At 40.0% G+C, this 8088-nt stretch overlaps 1 pseudogene; it reads left to right on the top strand.

Moving 5' to 3' along the window:
* The first annotated feature begins 570 nt into the window (after positions 1-570).
* Positions 571-1781, top strand: LOC104656571 (annotated as a pseudogene).
* Positions 1782-8088: the final 6307 nt, after the last annotated feature.

An 8088-nucleotide genomic window follows, 5' to 3' on the forward strand; every position in this document is an offset into this window, starting at 1 on the left:
TGGGAGGGTCAATAATATCTAACTCCACACATTAACTCTATGCTCAAGTTCCTTGCATGTTTCCTACTTACACCTGGCACATCCAAAGTTGCACATTCCTTTAGAATGTGGGATTAAAATGACCTTGGTCCTGTACTCTCCTACCCCTGAGGACTTGAGCAGCCAGTGGCAGTGCCCACAAAATGTGACTGTTACACAGCCAGCCCAGTGGGCAATATAACCCCTAAGCACCTTCTTCAAATAAGAGAGTGTTGGACCTACCAGTGCCCAGATTTTAGCACTTTCTCTCCTTCCGTGGGTTCATTCATGCAATAAAGCCAGACTCATTCATGTGATACAGAGAACATAAAATATTTGTTGAGCTCTACTCTACTACATTCCAGGCATTATTTGCAGTGATGGCAATATAATTGTGAACAAGAAACCAGTTCCTGCCCTCACAGAGCTTCTAGGCCAGAAGGTATTCTAAGCTTGAGAGATGGGCTCTGCCAAGCTAGAGTTTACTTTCTTTTGGCTTGTATGTAAATTCAAAGGCAGTATCTCACTCTACCAGCAGGATTTGACAGCGTGATGTGTCACAGAAAGTTCGCTCCCAGACATGGGTCCCTCAGCTTCCTGCCTCAGAAGCACAGCAGCAGGCATCATGGGAAGGTGAAGAGCCTCCCTAAGGATGACCCTTCCAAGTCGGCCTGCCTCACAGGCTTCCTGGGATACAAGGCTGGCATGACCCACATCATGCAGGAAGTCGACAGGCCAGGATCCAAGGTGAATAAGAAGGAGGTGGTAGAGACTGTGACCATTGTAGAGATACCACCCATGGTGGTTGTGAGCATTGTGGGCTACTTGGAAACCCCTCGAAGCCTCTGGACCTTCCAGACCGCCTTCGCTGAGCACATCAGTGATGAGTGCAAGTGGCGCTTCTGTAAGAACTGGCATAAATCTAAGAAGAAGGCCTTTATCAAGTACTGCAAGAAATGGCAGGATGAGGATGGCAAGAAGCAGCTGGAGAAGGACTTCAGCAGCATGAAGAAGTACTGTCAAGTCATCTGCGTGATTGCCCACACCCAGATGTGCCTGCTTTCTCTGCGCCACAAGAAAGCCCACCTGATGGAGATCCAGGTGAATGGAGACACCATGGCCCAGAAGCTGGACTGGGTCCACGAGAGGCTTGAGCAGCAGGTACCTGTGAACCATGTGTTTAGGCAGGACGAGATGATCGACGTCATCAGAATGAGCAAGGGCAAAGGCTACAAAGGGATTACCATGTCGTTGGCTCACGAAGAAGCTGCCCCCAAAGACCCACCAAGACCTGCTCATGGAGTCCTGTATTGGGGCACGACATCTTGCCCGTGTGGCCTTCTCTGTGGCACGTACTGGGCAGAAAGGCTACCATCACCGCACTGAGATCAATAAGAAGATCTATAAGATTGGCCAGGGCTATCTTATCAAGGATGACAAACTGATCACAAACAATGCCTCCACTGACTATGACCTGTCTGACAAGAGTATCAACCCTCTAGGTGGCTTTGGCCACTATGGTGAAGTGACCATTGACTTTGTCATGCTGAAGGACTGTGTGGTAGGAACCAAGAAGTGAGAGCTCACCTCCCCACAAGTCCTTGCTGGTGCAAACCAAATGGCGGGCTCTGGAGAAAACCCTCCTTAAGTTCATTGATACCACCTCCAAGTTTGGCCATGGCCGCTTCCAGACCATGGAGGAGAAAAAAGCATTCATGGGACCACTCAAGAAAGACTGAATTGCAAAGGAAGAAGGAGCTTAATGCCAGGAACAGATTTTGCAGCTGGTAGGGTCTCAATAAAACTTATTTTCCACTGGAAAACAAAAACAAAAACAACAAAAAAACAAAGGCAGTATCTCCTCAAACAGTAGGGACTTGCATTGTAGCCGTGTGAGTTCATCTTTGTTTTGTAGGCATAAATCACCACCCCCTTTAAAAAACAAATAAAATGTATTTTCTAAAGTTAACTTATGTAAGAGAAAGTTCCAGAAATGCTGCCTGGTCCTGAAGGGCAAGTGAAGCATTAGCCTGTCTCCCTGAGGCTTTGTTTCAAAACTCCACAGGTCCGTTTGCACCCTGTATTTTGAATGTGATTAGCTACATAATAAACCTTTACTTTTTTCCACACTATGGCACCTTCCTTGGAAGAGCTTAAGGTGTTTTACAGCCATTATCTCATCAACCTTCGCCCTGGGGAGTGTTGGGGGTGGCACAGCATATATTATTGTCTCTATTTTACAGAAGGGGACATTATGATGGCACAAGAAGTTAAGTGTCTTGAGCAATAGTACAAAGGAAGTCAAGTGGAACTAAGAACAGAAACAAGTTTCACAAACAGGTTTTTGCTGCCCTGTCATAAATCTATCTACTTCCCTCTATCAGAAAGAACAGAGTAGGCTTGGTGACGGTACTGAAGGTTTGATCTTCGGTTAAAAAGAATGGGTTAAATGTATGTTGGGAGGAAAGAGCAGATGAGTTAAGTTGAATCATCCAGGGTGATAGAGAGCTGCTTAATAAATGTCTTCAAACAATACACGCATGTACTTCATGCCTACTCCAGGCTGCAATGCTGCTAAGTGCTGTAGAAGAAATCTAGAAAGGCTCTCATCAGTACAGAGTAGGTACTAGATACAAATTTGTTGAAGGAAAGAAGGAAGGAAGTTGGGATATCTTTCTCATCTTCAAGGAGCTTACAGCTGGGGAGGGAGAAAAACTACAAACTATTACAAAGGTAAGTATGGGCTGAACTAGGGAGTATTCTCTGTTGATGCAATAGGAGCTCAGAGAAAGAAGAAACTACTGCTGCCTGGAGTGATCATAGAAACCTTCTTGCAAGGCATAGAACCTGATTAGGGTTGGAGAAGCGGGGGATTCTGGAGAGGTGAAGAGGAGGGCGGATACTATCTTTGGAAGTGCAAGGGCCTGACAAGGTTGGTGAAAGAGGCATACGTAGGAAGGTGTGCAGCCACATGGCATGTTTTCTAAAAAAAGGAAGTGGATTTTGCAAGATTGGAAAGTGGGATTGTTTCTTTCAATAGGTATTGTGAAGTGTCTGCTATCCACCAGAAGACAAAGGGTTAAAGAATCAAGGCAAACTTCTAGATTCTGAAGTTGAAAGAATGTCATTGTCAAGAAAGAAAGCTTGTATTTTGGAGTGTTTTTAATTTTTAAGTGTGTAATAACTTCAGGACATTAGTGTCAGTGCATTTATTTGGAAACTTTATTGATGCCTTCATTTTCTCGAAGAGTGTCTGTTTCTTCCTTAAAGTGAGATTGAGCACAAAATTGTTTTCTGCTATTACTGAATTAGTCATCTTTTTTATTTTTATTTTTTACTGTTTTGTATTGTTTTACTCTGTTTTATTTAGTGAAACATTGTTATTATAACTATTTTTTTACTGTTATTCAATTATAATTAAACGAATTATTGCATCCATTACCATCCCATCTCTGCTTCACATTTATCCCTTAATATGGCCAATATCTGGCAGATATTTTTCCACCAACTTTCTTCTTCTGACTTAGGTTGAACAATTAGACTTGCACATTTTGAAAATAACTATTAGTGTAGTATGGCATTTTCAACCTCTTCAGGAATCAAAACTCTTACTTAGTCTCTTTTTCTTTTCCACAAAACAGGAAAGATGAAAAACTTCAGAGACCAAAATCTCCTTTATTCCCAGACAATGTCAGCCTAAAACTAGGGGGAGATTATCAAAATAAGAAAAAAAATTAACTCAACATCATAGGAAATACATATCAACCCAAATAGGAGATTTCAGGTTATTGATGATTTCAATTATTGGGGGGTCTGAAGAAGGCAGGAGGGAGTCTAGCTTCAGAGTTTGGAGGCACTTTGGACTCGGATGATTCTCAACAGAGACGCTAAGTTGGAGGTATTAATAGGTGCCGGTGCAGAAAAATAGGATCTGTAGATTTGAAGACCAGTCTCAGATACGATTTGGAGGGGGGGTACATGGGAAAGAGGCTTAGGTTTCTATATTTCAAGTATTCTAAGCATACAGCAATAGGGAGAAAAATATGTAGAAAAGAGACAGGCAGAATTTTTCTGAAGTTCATTCTCTCATTTATTACCTTTCCATCTAATGGAGAGCCTTACTGAGAATGAGGTTCATATCAAATTCCTATTTCTCTTTTCTGTCTTTTAATGTTCCCAGTTTAATTCGAGTGCATGCATTATCAAGCATCTGTTTTAATTACAGCTATTGTTAAGGTAGTTAATCAGTTGTCGTCTCTCACCAACCAAAATCCTGTATTGCTAAATTTTTGTACAATCAAAGATACAATAAATATAAAAGGAATTCTTGTATATCGGCATGAAAAAAAATGCATACAACTTCTTTGCTCACTGATGCAACCAAAACACCCAGGAGTTATTATAATGTGCATTCCCTTGACACAGACTTTTATTTCATGCAAATGACTGTGATTAAGATTCAAATACTTTTTTTTCATTTTCACACATTACTTAATCAATGTGAAGTACTGTGTAAAAATTGCATCTCTTCATAACAGTGATTTTGACCAAGTCAAGTGTTGCTCCTAGAATTATAATCCAGACTTGTGATTCAATTATCATTTAGAGACTTTCTAAATTCAAATTAAGTTCACTCTTTCCTCCTCCTCCCAACACTGTAAACTTAGTATCAGTATGGATCATTTGTAAGGTATGATCAAAATAACTTTCCATTGCAAGGAAATGTACATTGTGATGTCTGATTTTTCCTTTACTTGCAAAAAGAAGCACAGCAATCAATAGGAACTAGCCATTAAAATATATGAAAATGCAGAAGGTACCATCTATTTTTCCATTTATGTTAACTTAGCTTTTAGGCTGAATAAAATTGACACTCCCCAGAATACTTATCTATTTAAACCTACTTGGAATAGTTGCACGAACTCCATTTAAAGTTAAAAAGAACCCATGGAATGCTTAAGGTTTGGCATCCCTGTTTGATAAATTAACTACAGGACATTCAAAAAGCACACTCTTACAGAATCAATAAGGAATGCATAAAATGAAGCAAGATTCTACAGGCCAACTAGGCAACTCTCACACAACTATGAAACATTGATCTATTTACAGTTTACTGCACCCAAGCCAGAGGCTGAATCTTGTTTTGTTACTGTCTGTGACTACCTCTTTTTGGCTCATCTTGCATTTCATCTTTATTTGAGGAAAAATTACATTTTGCCAATGACTAGGAACTAGGCTTCAGAACTGGCAGGTTCTGGGTTCTCATAACATCAACTCCACCCATTTGTTAAAAATATGTACCACAGACTGAAGTTCTCTAGCCTCCGAGTTGAAAATAAAATCCAATTTTAAGTTGTTTTTCTTCTTTCAGCATTCATGAAAAATTCCACCTTTTATGTCCAATTGCAATAAGCAGAAAAAAACACTCATCTTTTATTCTCTATGCTTCCTAGAACACAATACTATCTCTACACCAGAGCTGAATTTGTTGAACTTGAATTTTTTTTGAGAGAAGCAAAATTTGCATTTGATGGAGTTTGATGAATTCAAACAGACAATGTTTGAATCTGGATATTCCTTTTCAGAAGTTTCTTGGACATGCTCATGGGATGTCCTGACTCTTCTACCATGAAAAGTTGAAGGGACATTGACAATTAGTCCATTTGAAGGGTCCCAACTAAATAAGTACCCTGGCCAGTTGGAACCAAAGGTCTAGTTCTGAATTTACTGGAAGACTAGGAAATATCTGTGAGATTGAAGTGGTTCTGCAGGGGGAAGAATTGTGAACTGCTATAGATTCGCCTGAGAAGCCAAGGTAGCATTCCATGGGAGTAAGGGTAACCAACCATGTTGGGTCTTTTGAAGCTAGAACTGGGTTGTTTGAAGTCAATCTAGGCTACTTACAGAAGACCAAATGGAAAATTCCTATTTATTCTGGTCCCATTCAGGAGGTTCTGAAGATGTTTTAGGATAAAGCTTTGGAGAAAACGAGTGAGACTGTGTCAGAGACTACTGGTTGGGCCTCAGTGTCCAATCTTCCTCATCCCATAGCAATAGACTTTTGCTGTGCCTTTGGCTGCTCAGAATAAAGGCCTCATTTCCCAGGTGCCCTGTAGCTAGCAGTGGACCCATCACTAACTTTTGGCCAATGGAATGTAAGCAGAGTAGAGATCCAGAATTCCACGCCCCAAACCCTCGGGGCCAGATATGGTTTGGAATTCAGATTTATTTTGATTTTGAAGGTGACATGATGTATATACAGCTTCTTATGGAATATATCCATTGAAGTCTGTGCTGTGAGGGCAGCACCTCACAATTAGCTGCAACAAATTATAACAGAATTCACTAGTATCCCTAAGTGGGATAAATGAAGACCATAAGGCCAGGTGCAGCGGCTCACACATGTAATCCCAGTGCTTTGGGAGGCTGAGGCTGAAGAATCACTCGAGGCCAGGCAACAAGACCAGCCTCGGCAACATAGCAAGATCCCATCTCTACAAAAAAAATTTATAATTAGCCAGGTATAGTATATCTGTCTGTAGTCCTACCTACTCAGGAGGCTGAAGAAGGAGGATCATTTGAGCCCAGGAATTCGACGGTACAGTGAGCTATGAGTGTGCCACTCCACTCCAGCCTAGGAGACAGAGCAAGATCCTATCTCTAACAAAGAAAAAAAAAAAAAAAAAAAAAAAAAGACATACATAGTCTTATATTAATTCAGATTAGCTTTTGCCTTCAAATGAATTTTTGTTGAAAACTTGTGAAAATTTTTGTTTTCAGAGTTTTTTTGGATTTTAGAATTATCTATCATTTGGCTGCTTCTAGAAAACTATAGAGACCACTGACAAATATCTTTTGCCCCTTCCATGTTGCTTCCTATATCCAGTCTCCTGGAATGTAATTTTCCTCAGATCATGAGGACTGTGTTTATAAAGACAATATAAAACTATACCTATTTGGTATTTCCCTCAAAGAGCTATCATTATATTTAAAAATGTGAATACTATTATGTTTTGCAGCATAATTTATTATTGAACATACATTATGTGCAACATACCTTGCTAAGTATCTTATTTAATGTGATTATTAATTCCATTGTATGGATGAAAAAACTGAGTTATAGGAAGTTTCAGTATCTTGGCCAAGGCCCACAATCAATGAGTGGCAAAGCCAGGATTTGAAACTAAGAAGTCTTTTGCCAGGGCTGCATGTTTGTCCACGGTACTATTTACACCTTCCTTCCATGAGACCATAGTTACTAGACAAAAATATGAAGACTCATTATAGAAATCTGGGTAGAGTTGCATGTTTCTCTGCGGTTCTGGAATTGCATTTTTTAGATGCTTTGTTGTGACATGGTGCTTTTTTTCCTGCCCCATTTTAGTTGCACAAGTTTGACTCGCAATTAACCAGCTTTCTAACCATGCCAATGGACAACCCCAAAGGAAGAGAGTGAAGCTAGAATTCAGCTGTTCTCAATAATCACAGTAACGCTTAGAACCACAACTACATCATGACATTAAAGCATCTTGTCACAGTGTCTTATAGCTATCATTATTTTATAGCCATACCTCCAGGCTAAATTAAATGTGAATATAGATTTCAAAGAACCAGTTCATCTGGCATCTGGGCCATACTTGCTGGGTCACATCTGTGTGTCATTTGAGGTGTCACACACTCAGTGACTGGTGACATTTTACTGTTAGCACCCACCCACCCAAAGAAGTCACAGTCTAATAACAAAACAATCCCAGCTCAAATCTGAAATGAATTTAGAAGTTGTGAATGTGTTCACAAATAACTGTGATTATACTATTATCATTTCTGGCACCATTACCTAGAAAATATGAAAATGAAAATGTAACTAGTTAACAATAGGGAAGGGCAGTGCCGATGGAATTGGTTTTGAGTCCAGAGATGGATGTCAGACTAAGCCCTTTTCAGTTCCAGAGCTTTGGCCTCAACTCATTAGAGTAGCTGGATCTCAAAAATTACTATGGGAAATATAACAAAATATTAACAATTGCTAAATCTCGATGACAAGCAAGTGGATATTCATTATACTATTCT

Source organism: Rhinopithecus roxellana, chromosome 5 (genome assembly GCF_007565055.1).
Source record: "Rhinopithecus roxellana isolate Shanxi Qingling chromosome 5, ASM756505v1, whole genome shotgun sequence".
Taxonomy (NCBI): Eukaryota; Metazoa; Chordata; class Mammalia; order Primates; family Cercopithecidae; genus Rhinopithecus; species Rhinopithecus roxellana.